Raw genomic sequence first — 14123 nt, 5'->3', positions numbered from 1 at the left:
TATTTGAATGCTGTAAATAGCTTGCTGACGTGATGTACAAAAAATATTTTACAGCTTCAATCCCTTTGTCATGTTTGATGCTAGTATATAGACTATGCACGTCCATAGTTACTAAAGTCATTCCTTCTTCCCAATTGATATTCCTCATTTGTCTCAAAAAATCCTTGGTATCTTTAATGAAGGACACTAGTGTTTTAACAAATGGTGCCAGAAACATATCAATATATTCCGATATATGTTCGGTCATGCTGCCAATACCAGATATAATCGGTCTTCCCGGTGGTATTTTCCCACTTTAATGTATTTTGGGGAGAAAATAGATTATGGGTGTTTTTGCTTTGTCCACCACTAGATAATTGTATTCATCAGTATCTATCAGTTTTTTGTCTAAATAAGCCTTAAGTTTGTGCTTAATGATCTCTTTTGCATTCGTTATTTGCGATAAGTTGGCTTTGGCATAACTTTCACGATCTCTAAGTTGTCTCATTGCAATAATCACTGTGATTCAACACAACTACATTCCCCCCTTTATCCGCTTGACGAATAATAATACTCTTATCCTTGCTCACGTTTTGCAATGCTTCAAATTCATCTTTATTTAGATTATACTTGCATTTATTTGGTAAATCTTTGTCAAAATCTTTCATAACAAGGTTAGTGAATACATCAATCACATTCTCTCCTTTTGTAGGAGGTACAAACTTAGATTTTAATCTTAATTTGCTCGAAACACTATGGCCTGTTTCAATATCTAATTCTAAACCAATATCTTCAATATCACAATTTGTTTCATCATCTAGATTAACAATAAGCCCAATATCATTAAGTTCTTCAATAGACATTTGATTAATATCTTTCTCTATATGAACAGTTTTCTTGAAATCAGGTTTGTTCAGAAAATATTTCTTCAATTTCAGTGTGCGAGCAAATCTATTAACATCAACTTTAGCCTTCAAGTCATCCCATTTATGTGAAGGTGCAAAACTTAAGACTTTATTAAGAACACTGGCTTCTGCTTCTGACAAGTTTTTATTTGACAAATTGACTATCAGAATTTCTATTTCCTGATCTCTGTCTCTCTCTGTAATTGCGACCTGGTTCTTACCCCGTCTCTGTTTCTGTCTTCTACAGAAGGTCCTATTCCCCCCTCCTTTACTGCCTCTCCTCCTCTCTTCTCCTGTTCTCGATCTCTCCTTCCTATTTGAAATTGAACTTTCCGCATTCTTTTGAGTTCCCTTAAAAAAGAAGAAGTTCTTGCCCCAGCTGTTAATTTTTCTCTATTTGAGTGCTCTAAATCTGATTCACTATTGCTTAAACCAGTGCTTGAAGTGTCACTGAGCGTTGTATTTTTAACAGTGTTCTTTGTAGTATTTTTAGTATTTCTCTCATCATTACGTATGGAGCTGTCAAATTTTCTAGCATAGGTATAGACTCTGCCATATTTGTAGTCTCTTTCATCTCTAGAGAATTTTACCCTCTTTTTTTCTTTTAGTTCTACCTGGTAGGTATCCACTATTTTATTCAGAATCTCACAGTTTTTTGTTGTGGTTTCTGGACAATTAAGGCTGTCAATTTCTTTCTTAATTTCTTCAATCTCTACCAATAGTAATTTCCTTTGATCTTCTGCACATTCTATGAGCATGATCATAAGTTCTTTAGATGTTGTTTTTAATCTTTCCTCCCACCTTTCTGCCTTTTGATCGTCAAGATCTCCTACAGCTGGAAATATATTCATTCTAAGACCTCTGGGTGTCCTATCCGCATCTAAATATTTTCTAAGAGTCATGGCATCCCACCATTTAGTGGATTCTTTTTTCTGTATTCTTTCTAATTTAATAAAAAGTTCTTTTAGACTTTTTGTAGATTTTTTAGCAGCCCCATTTCCTGTCACAAGTACACCTGAGAATAGGTCTTTAGCAAGAAATTCACGTTTGTCAAAATGTTTAGCCATTGAAAAAAATATAAAGTATCAATTATCAATAGGTTAGTGGCACCTTGCTCCTGTTAATAAATATATTATACAAAGCGGGTTACAGGTTCTTTGCCCGGCGCCTTCACAATCTCAGACACTGGTCCCCACCAGTGTTATTCTTATATAAAACACAATCAACACTGAGATATCCACATTCTGATATTATAGCCATTAATAATGAAGAGAGTCTTCTTTATCCATTTCCTTTTTAGACGTTTAATTCTCTTTTTCTTTGAAGTCAAAATTACATAAAAATGCCAACACTTGTTTCGCGCACACTGCGCTTCTTCACGGCTGTCACATAAACAAAATTAATACATTTTAGATTCAAAATAAAACAGTATAAATTAACTAATTAATATAGCTGCACATATACATGATACTACTGTATTGCTATTTATTTGCATCAAAGCTAAATCCTATTACCACATCTACTAGTTTCAACAAATGTCTATTTTTTAAACAAAGAAGACAACATTCTTTACTTAATTCCATTAACAACAAAGTTATACATATTTCCTCTCCACTGTGAGAGAAGCATTTGGTAATATCGTGTATTTGCTGACAGATAAGTGTTTTAAAACCAGTCAGGTTGTCAAGTTTTAGTAGCATTAGAAGCCAGTCTTTGCTTATGTGTTGATTAAATGAGTCAGGCATTGACACTAAAGTGCAGTCGTGAAATATGTAGATTGTGTGCAGTTCCCTTATCACTTCCAGTGTAGTGAATGAGTTTTGGTAAACTCCTAGGAATACTGGTGCTTGTCTAGAATCACACTGTGAGTCTTTGTGCATTTGGGAACCACTGTGAGAGAAGCATTTGGTAACATAGTGTATTTGCTGAGAGAAAACTGTTTTAAAACCTGTCATGTTGTCAGGTTTTAGTAGCATTAGAAGACAGTCTTTGCCTATGTGTTGATTAAATGAGTCAGGCATTGACACTAAAGAGCAGTCGTGAAATATGTAGATTGCGTGCAGTTCCCTTATCACTTCCAGTGTTGTGAATGAGTTTTGGTAAACTCCTAGGGATCCTGGTGCTTGTCTAGAATCACACCGTGAGTCTTTGTGCATTTGGGAACCACTGTGAAAGGATCGTTTGGTAACATTGTGTATTTGCTGACAGAAAATTGTTTTAAAACTTGTCATGTTGTCAAGTTTTAGTAGCATTAGAAGCCAGTCGTTGCTTATGCGTTGATTATGTGTTGATTAAATGAGTCAGGCATTGACACTAAAGTGCAGTCGTGAAATATGTAGATTGTGTGCAGTTCCCTTATCACTTCCAGTGTAGTGAATGAGTTTTGGTAAACTCCTAGGAATACTGGTGCTTGTCTAGAATCACACTGTGAGTCTTTGTGCATTTGGGAACCACTGTGAGAGAAGCGTTTGGTAACATCGTGTATTTGCTGACAGATAACTAATTTAAAACCTCTCATGTTGTCAAGTTTTAGTAGCATTAGAAGCTAGTCTTTGCTTATGCATTGATAAAATGAGTCAGGGTTTGACACTAAAGTGCAGTACCATGTACTATTCTGTTCACTGTGGCAGAACTGAAAATTTAAAAGTTTTACCGAAGCACTGTCCTAGAAGTAGTCTGATTATTTAGTCAGTTTCTAAGTACCAAATAGAGTGCTTCAAATAAAAGTGTTCTGACATACTATACACTTGTCTTTTACCCTTTCAATTCCCTAGTCAGTATCCATACCCTTCCAGGAAACATCCTGTCACTTCCTTTGCAGTCCTCTAGAGACCCATTCAACAGCATGTACTAATCCATTGACTGTGCCAAAACTCAAACACTTATAAATTCACCTAGACACTCTCTTTCCAGTACTCCAATGATTCAGTTACTGCCTAAGAATTCATGCACTGAGCCAGTTCTTAGCACATGGACTACATCAAACCCATATCCAATATGCATGCAGTCCTCTAACCACCTACACACTTGTCTTTCACACCTTCAATTCCCCAGTCAGTATCCGTTCACTTGCAGCAAACACCCTGTCACTGCCGTTGCACTCCTCTAGTGACCCATTCAGCATCATGTACTAATCCATTCACAGCGCCAAATCCTAATAAATTCACCCAGGCAGTCTCCTTGCAGTACTCTAATCATTTAGTCAGTACCCAAGTACTCATCCAGTGACCCAGGCCTTAGTATATGGACTGCTTCAAACCCTTATCCTCTATGTATGCAGTCCTCTAACCACCTACACAATTGTCTTTCACACCTTCAATTCCCTAGTCAGTATCCATACACTTCCAGGAAATACCCTGTGACTCTCTTTGCAGTCCTCTAGTGACCCATTCAGCACCATGTACTAATCCATTCACTGTGCTAAAACCCAAACACTTATAAATTCACCAAGATACTATCTTTGCAGTACTCTAATCATTCAGTCAGTGCCTAAGTATTCATACACTGAGCCAGGCCTTAGCACATGGACTGCTTCAAACCCCTATGCACTATGCATGCAGTCTTCTAACCACCTAGACACTTGTCTTTCACACTTTCAATTTCCTAGTCAGTATCCATACAGTCCAGCACTTGTCACTGCCTTTGCACTCCTCTAGTGACCCATTCAGTACCAAGTACTAATCTATTCTCTGTGCGAAAAGCCTAGCACTTATAAATTCACCTAGGCACTCTCCTTGCTGTACGATAATCATTCAGTCAGTACCCAAGTAGTCATGCAGTGAGCCAGGCCTTAGCACATGGACTGCTTTAAATGCCTATGCAGTATGGATGCAGTCCTCTAATCACCTACACTGTTGTGTTTCACACCTTCTATTCCCTAGTTAGTATTCATACTCTTCTAGCAAACACCCTGTGAGTCACCAAGTGTGTCTCCTTATACTACTGTAATCATTTAGTCAGTTAGCATGTAGTGTTTTAGTGAGGTAGGCTTTAGGGCATGAACTGCTTCAAAGTAGTATGCACTATGCATGTAGTGTTTTAATGATCGTCACACTTGTGGTTCAGGGCTATAGTTTCATAGTCAGTTTTTATATAAAATGTGTTTGTACAGTAATGGAATAGTATACATTTGAAAGTTATTAATATACATTTATTTGTGATTCTTTTTTACAGATACAGAACAGGAGTGTTTCTCATCTGTTTGCACTCTTCTCGTGCAAGATTGTTTGGATGAAGGGTCCTTAGGTGTTTCATCATACTTGCTGTGCCGCACAAGTATTTTTTGTTAGGATCTCCTCGTAACAGAACTCTTTGGCAAATCTTGCGAGTGACGAAGGTGGCATTGGTCTTTGTTTGCTCCTTGGAAAAAGTAAAACATTTCCTCACCACTGAAGAAAAACGTTGTTTGTGTGGTGCATTCTGCAAAACATTTTCTTCAGATTCAGTAAATATTTTAAAGCGGCAATATTTACAGTTTTTGCAAGTTAAACTTATAAAATTTTGTTAGCTGTATGCATTTTATATATCTGTGATTTGTTTCTTGTGGTATTTTGTTGAGAATACCATGTTGTTTTTTTTTTAACAATCTTTCTTATTTTCCAGGTCTGTCGTCGACATCCATTGTCCCCACAGTAGTGTTCCGCCTTGTTGTTTTTTATTATTGTTGTTACATTTTGTTTATTAGTTTATTGTTCATATATATGTTAATAAAAAAAGAAAGTTTGAAAATAGCTTTTCGTTTATATATTTATTATTATAAAAAATAAAATTAATAACGTTTTTGTTTGTTCTCTTAACTGCTGTGTGACTCTTTCTTGTTCTTATTACTGTTATTTGATGGAGTCCACCATGGTGTTAAGTTTTGGGGGACTTATTGCTGGAATACTGGTGATATCTGCAGTTTGCACTAACTTCTGAATAGTGTGTTAGATTTATCTCAACTTTACTTCCGTTAAAGTGCTGATAATGAAATGGAGAGTAGCCATTCCCGTGCAAAAAGACACAAGGTGCACCTTTCCGATTTATTCTAAATACTGAAATCCTGTATTGAATTGCACTGAGGTATTGGCTGCAGATACAGTGTACACACAAAATCTATTAAGAAATCTCATTGTATTTATATTGATTGGGAATAGTGCGTCAGGTGCTGGATCTTGATGAGATACACTGCTCAGTTCTTATATTGTTCTGCACATGAAAAAAATCCCATCACAACTTTCACACCAATTGCAATGCGAAACAAATTCCGGCGATAAGGCACGTTAGCACCAGGGATTTTACACCTGCTTTCTGCTGGTGTTAAGCAGGACAACTACCTGCACCATGAAAGAGAACACAGTCAAGAGCCACACCAGAACACCCACAGGTACCATAGAGTCAATGAGCATGATACAGGGATACCCATGAGGGACAGAAGACTCATCTCAACAACTCCAGGACCGCCAATGCCCCCCAAACCCACATCTTAGTAAGTGTGTCCCTGTGGTCATTGTCTTAGCATGATAGGGATGAGCCCTGCAACATCACAGTGTGCTGTCACCTCAGCGTTGGCAGTGAGCCTGGATGTGTAGCTACGTACGCATCCTCCTGCATGCACAACTGGCGTGTGCTGGTCTGTTGTTCACAGGTCAGTGCAGGGGTGTGCCTATCCGGCAAGGGGAACGGGGTGTCTCGGACATCTCCGTGTACAGGAAGTGCAGTAAGTGTGTCTCTGTGTTCTGGTGTGGCCAGTTACAAGAGCCGCAGCAGTTGATGTTGTAAACTGGCATGCACCACCTCCAAACGGCACTGTGATGTTGTAGTTGGTATGTAGCAGGACATGCGCAAATAGGCATTACAATGGTGTGCTGTACAAGTGCACGAGATACAGCAGCGCACCGTACAAAAGTGTGGGGGCTCGTGGGAGGGAGGTGCAGCCGTTTGGCAACATAACACACAGTGAACTCGAACATGCGCCACATGCTGGGAATCTCATCCATGATGATCACGGTCGCAGACATCCCACAACACCAACGACTGGCCTTTGTACACATCCTGTATGAATGCAGTGTGGTTTTCACTTCTATGCTCGTTCAGTGGTGTGATGTTGGCGGGTTGTGTGACTTGTGCTGCTTGTTGGTGTGTTTCATTTTGGCCATTGTTAGTCTATATGTGTGTTGTACTTAATTGTGCATGTGTGCCATTCTGCCCATCTCCCTCCTCCCCCCACTCCCTGCTTCTTCCTCTTCCTACTGCTGTTGTGTCTATAATTTTGTTGCTGCACACATAAATACATGTAAAGAATAAATTAGAATAGTTCCTTGATTCTTTTAGGCTTCAAAACTTCTCTATTGGTTTCTTTTTAATTTTCCATATGAACCGATTTTGTAATATTGAACAACACATAGAAGTCAGAAGTGCAACGTAGTCTATCAACACACTTTCTAGAACATTCTACAACACGTGCAGGTTAAAAGTTCATCAATTTTTTAAAACTTAACGATATTTTTTTGTAACATTTCTTGAATAAGTGATGTCATTTGAGATGTTATCAGTGATGTCATCAGTGATGTCGCTGACCATGTCATGAGTGATATAATATGTGACGTCATCAGCAGTGCATTGCGGGGGCGCGAGTTATAGTTAGCTGAACTAACTATAACAGGGGAATTTCTGGGGCTTTGTACGAGGGAAATGTCCAGCTAACTATAACGCCCCTGAAACCTTTGGTTTTTTCAGTGAATATATATATATATATATATATATATATATATATATATATATATATATAGATATATATATATATATAGAGAGAGAGATATATTCACAGAAAAAACCATAGGTTTTACAGACGTTATAGTTAGGAATTAGCATTTAAAAAACCTTAGAAATTCACTGAAAAAACCATAGGTTTCAGGGGCGTTATAGTTAGTTGGACATTTGACTCATATAAAACCAGAGAATTTCGCCTGTTATAGTTAGTTGAGCTAACTATAACTTGCGTGCCCGCAATGCACTGCTGATGATGTCACATATTACATCACTCATGACATGGTCAGTGACATCACTGATGACATCTCAAATGACATCACTGATGACATCACTCATAACATCATCCAGTGAATGTGTGTTTCTATAAAATGTAAATATGTTTTTATATATATATGCCAAGGTGTATTGAAGAATGAATGCATTTACAAGAGCCTAAAGGAATTATTTTGTATGTGTGTAACTGACTGTGTAAGTGAGTGATTGAATGTGTCTTACTGAATGCATGGGTTAGTGACTAAACTGTGTAAAAGTCTGTATTAGTCTCTCCATTGGTGTGTAAGCAACTGCATGGGTTGCTGAATACCTACATGAGTGTCTATATAGGTTATTGATTTGTTGTCTGAGTATCTGTATGGGTCCCTGAATGTCTGTGTGGGTGGGTGGGTATATGAGTCTGTGCATAGGTGTCTGAGTGGGTGATTCAGTGGTTGAATGGATTAAAAAGTGCATCTGGAAAGGGCTGTATGGGTGGGTTTGTGTGTCTATGGGTGTGTCGGTGAGTGAATAAATGTCTCAGTGGTATATCTGTGACTAACTACATATGTTTTAAGCCACTATATGTGAGTGTTGGAGTATATAAATGAGTATACGTGAGACTAAGTTATTTCAAGAGTGGGTGTATAAATAAGTGTCTGCTTCTATCAGTGATTGTATAAGACAGTAAATATGTGTTAGTATCTATATAAATAAGTGATGTGGTATGTCTAAAAATAATGAAGTTGGTGTGTATAACTGTATACATGATTAAATGGGTATGTGATTCATTCTTTGTGTTACTGAATAGGCGGGTGAGTAACTGTATGGATGAGTGGCAGCGTGTGACTGCATGTATAGATGTATGAGTGCATATTATAGTCCTCTATTGATGAATAACTACATGTATAAGTGACTGGATGTGTGTGTAGACCTAGAAAATAGTGTGTGCTATGTAGTATATGGCATTCTTCTGTGTATGGTTTAATAAATAGTAGTCAGCATTTTAGAATGGGTGTATCAAAGTTTATATCAGAGCATCAGTATGTGCATCAGATTGTCACGTGGATGATGTCATGAGTGATGTCATGAGTGATATCATTTGAGACGTCATCAGTGATGTCATCAGTGATGTCACTGACCATGTCATGAGTGATGTAACATGTGACATCATCAGCAGTGCATTGCGGGCGCGCGAGTTCTAGTTAGCTCAACTAACTATAACAGGCAAATTTCTCTGGTTTTATATGAGTCAAATGTTCAACTAACTATAACGTCCCTGAAACCTATGTTTTTTTTAGTGAATTTCTAAGGTTTTTTAAATGCTAATTTCATATTTTAATGTTTATAAAACCTATATTTTTTCTATTATATTTTTAAATATTTTGGAACTCTAATATACTTCTTGTTTTTAACTTTAAAAATCATGTAATGTTTTATATCTTCCCCCAAAAATATGTATATTTGCTTTTTAGGGGGAGAAAACTGCACTCCCATACCGGTAGCGAACCAAGCTCCATCACCACACTAATCCTATCCGCCATATTGCTAAACTCGTAAAGGATGCGCATTTCGTATCCGACGAGTTCGTGGCACTGTGTCCCGCGTAACATCATATACGCATGAAGTCACCCCAGGTACTACTTTGGTATCCGAAGGGTAAGCAGTACCAAGCCACGCGTTACATCATGTATGTATGGGGTCGAACCTGCTGCTCGTTGCGTATTCAACGAATAGACGCTGCCAGGCCCTGTGTTACGTCACAGATGTATAGTATCGCGCCGGGTACACCATTCCCTTTTTTTTCTCAAAAGTATATCTAAATAACTTTAAACAGCATATGAGAGCACACGAAAATCTAAATCATTTTAAACATTTATATATTTCTAACTAAACTTATATTATGATAAATATATTTTGTCAAAATCGCGTCGGGTGTGGCCTCCTTGCACGCTCGGTGCGCGATTGCCATGTGACCTTAAAAAAAAGCATTTGATTGGTTCATAACATTTCCCATTGTAACAGTTGTACGACCCCACCCATTTTACTAATTCTCTCTACAGCGTTTGATGAGAGACACCTCTTCTGCTTAGAACGCTTTTTTAAAAGTGTTTTCCTGTATACACGTATCTTATACTACACACAACATGCAACGATCATCTTGATCAATATTCATGCTCTGTACATTAGCCTTCCACGTGTGATTGCCATGCATCTCAAACTTTCCATCAAAAAACAAATATGTGTTACACGATGCCCCTGGTGTGTGTGTCTACACATTATTGTGCTGCCTTTCGGCCTGGGTATTGCTGGCTCTAAGGAGCATCATCAGCCACGGGCAGACTGCACATCCTAGATCACATGCCGCCGTCTCATTAACGATAGTTTCCGCCCTCCCGACACATGCTACACTAATCTAAATTGCACACTCTGCGAGGTCAAAACTACAAAAGAAACACACATAAGTACACTTCCTGGCCAGGCAGGAACTGAACAACGCCCAAGTCCCCGGAATAATTATTCACACCCCTACGCTGGCCTGGCATACGCAAGCCCAGCCCACTTTGCGTACGTATAAATAGGATAACCACGATGCCACACGTCCCTCTTCTTCCACACTACCTCAAATGATTTGCCGCATCCACCTCGCATATCACAATGCGCAATAAAAAAAAGAAATGGATCCATGAGGTGTACTCCATCCTGGCAATCAAAACGGGCTCTAAATTGTGAGCCCTACTGCCCGTCGTCTACGAAAGGGTTCCATGAGGTGTACACTCTCCTGCAATCAACACTCCATCTGAATTGTGAGCACTGGTGCCCTTAGTGTTTGCTAACACAACAATGTCAGCAGGTAAGCAGAGCGGCCTGGGTGCACAGGGCCTCCAATTGAGAGCGCTGTGGCGAGAGGGGTGGGGTGCTTCAGCCTAGCTGCGGAGGTCTGAACAAACGATATTGCCATGTGTTATGATGTCTCATTTTAAAGACCTGCTTGACTGTACTGTAGGCCTGAGCCAGCGGGCAGCGCTGCCCTACAGGCACCTCTTCAGCGCGGTACTGCGGTGAGGGATGGGATGCATCAGCCAGACTGCACACGTGCGAATAAGCGATATTGCCATGTGTTATGATGTGATCTTTGACCTCATTCAGTCACATCTCTGTCTTATTTTAAAGACCTGCTATACCATAAGGTAGGCCTGAACCTACCGTCAGCGCTGCCCTACAGACACCTGTTGAGAGCGGTTCTGTGGGAGGGGTGGGGTGCATCACCCTGAGTGCGCACGTGCGAAAAAACGATGTTGCCGTGCGTAATAATGTGATCTCTGACCTCATTCAGTCACATCGGTCTAATTTTAAGGACCTGCTGGACCATACTGTAGGCCTGAGCCAGCGGGCAGCGCTGCTCTACAGACACGTGGTGTTGGCTTTTAGGACACTGTAGTGAGCTCCTTACTAAGTGTACATGCACACAGGCTCCCGCCACTGCATTACATGCGCACATTATGCTTCTAGCATGCGCTCTGTTCCTTTGTATGTGAACGTTGGCATAACATATTATTATTTAACCTTGTGTATTCTCATGCACTTCAACTCCTCTTTGAACCACGATTACCACTAACAGTTGGTAGATTGTACTTCACAAACGAAGGATGCACTCAACTCCTATTTTCTATCAAGCTTGAAATAAACCTTCATTTACCACCAGACGTTTCCACCATTATATTATTTCTCCCTTTTCAGACACTGAGTTAGTTGCACGAAAAAGCACGCAGCAGGTGCTCAACTGGGGCTGATGCCCTGGCATTCTGACTCCTTCCATTATGGTATCAAGACACCATCCCCGACCAGAGACCTGGTCTATTGTACAAACATACCCCGGACTAGGAGCTTGTACCAACACGTCGTGGGACACACCAGTGGTGGCAGGTGAGCAGTGAAGCCTCGGTGTGCAAGACCTACAATTGAGGACAGTGCGGGGGAAAGGGTTGGGGGGTGCAGCACCCTGGGTGCACAGGTGCATGCAAGCGATTTTCCCATAGCTAATAATGTGGGACTATATTATCAAACAATGGTGATAACATTATCACCACTTTAGCGACAGCAAACTGCCGCTAAAACGATGATAAGGGGTTGATAATATGCCCTTGTAAATTCCCATAGAAGCCCAGGTTCACACCAGAACCTGGGCTTCTAAGGGAATTCACAAGGGCATATTATCAACCCCTTATCGCCGCTTTAGCGGCAGTTTCCTGTCGCTAAAGCGGCAATAATGTTATTGCCCTTCCTTCATAATATGGCCCATAATCTCTGGCCTCATGTATTTAATTTTAAGGACTTGCTGAACCACACTCTTTCTCGCAGACCCCAGCGTCCTAGACAAACGGGTGATGGAGGGTAAACACTAAGGGCTGGGTGCAATAGGCCGACGCTCTGTCTCCACCTCCCTCTCTTCTTTTGACTCTCCCTCCCCTTCTCCCTTCCACCCACTCCCCCTCCCTTCCATTCTCACTATGGTCCTTTAATTCGGACTACCTTTCTTTACCTCTTCCACATAGCACACATACTTGTTTCATTTTTGTCTTGCAGGTTTCCTACGCTGCTTCCACTGGAGTCCAACCCACTTTTTTATTATACTGTCCTATTAAAGTTACATTTCTATTTATTTCTGTTTTAATAAAGGTTACTTATTTTTTCAAATAAATAAATGAGTGTATACGTCTTCTTTTTCTGATGACATTTGTCTATTGTTTATTGTGAAAATCATCTGTTTATAGGAGATTTTAAGGACAACATTATTTAATATTAGAGTGCACCTACCAAACATAATCTAACTGACTATTAGACAAATGAAGCCTGGGTAATTGTACAACTGCAAGAGTTCTATTAGTGTATCACTTTATAACACCATAAGTACTGCCCGTGTGATTATAGAACAAATGAGGCACTGCCTAGGTCCACCAAGGCTTCAGGGACTGCCGAGGCCCTCCCTGCATATTTAAATAAAGACCCGGAGTGTGGCAATCCCCGGACTTCAGTTGGCCTCGAACAATTAGTAAACAATAGCCGGGAAGGTGGCGCCCCCCCTAGGCTACAAAACGTCTCTGTGCCCTGCAGCGCCGAATGTACATGTGACATTAAGATCCCCAGTCCTACAGAGACCCCGCAATATACTAATTGGATTGGCCACGGAACATTACCCACCCACCAGGGGCCTCATTTAAAAGAACGGGTGAGACCCCGCTTTGTTTTTTTTGTTGTTCTTTTCTCTCTATTTTTACCATTACCATCCCCTCTATTACAGCGATAGGAGGTTTTCCTCCTCTTGCTTCAAGTGGTCGAAAAAGTATTTGCTATCACAGGGTGGAAGCCATGCACCACCCTCTAATAGCAAACACAAATGTCCAGCGAATGCACACCCCGGGACATTGTATGAACTGCGCCAGAGAGGTCGCCCTCCCTACTACCATGATGCATTTGTTAGTATAAACGCATACTAACACTACTTACACACGTGTAGTACAGCGACCAGAATGTAGTGAAGAAGCAGAGGAAGTGCAAAATCTAAAAATATAAATCCTACCAGAAGTCGGATGACATAGTTCAATGAGCCGACGACCCTGGCATGAGTAGAAACAGCTACACAAACAAAACGGGTCTTCAGCACAACGCAAGCAATTTTGAAATATTGCTGAGTGGTGCCTTCTTTTTGCCTTCTCCCACTCGTCACCAAATTTATGTAGTGAAGAGGCAGACAGCAGTGAATCCAATAAGTAGATTTATTACAAGAAAACAAGACATCTGAAACAACCACCAACAGGAGCAAACAGCAAAGCAACCGTCTAATCCAGCACCGTGTACAAACTCCGCAAGGTTCCCCTCATGACAGACCTACATTCTAACATTACATACTGAGGGCCATATTATCAAGGAACGGCGTTAAAATTATCGCCGCTTTAGCGGCAGGAAACTGCCGCTAAAACGGCAATAATGGTCTTGATAATATGCCGTAGAGAATTCCAATAGAAGCCCATGTTCTCGTGTTAACATGGGCTTCTATTGGAATTCTCTACGGCATATTATCAAGCCCATTATCGCCGTTTTAGTGGCAGTTTCCTGCCGCTAAAGCGGCGATAATCTTAACGCCGTTCCTTGATAATATGCCCCTTAGATTCTAGTAGAATTACATACTAACATTCTACTATGACTTACACTGGAATACTACACAGAGCACATGAC

This window comes from Triturus cristatus, chromosome 2_1 (genome assembly GCF_964204655.1).
Source record: "Triturus cristatus chromosome 2_1, aTriCri1.1, whole genome shotgun sequence".
In the NCBI taxonomy this organism is placed as follows: Eukaryota; Metazoa; Chordata; class Amphibia; order Caudata; family Salamandridae; genus Triturus; species Triturus cristatus.
Note: the sequence above shows the minus strand (reverse complement) of the source record.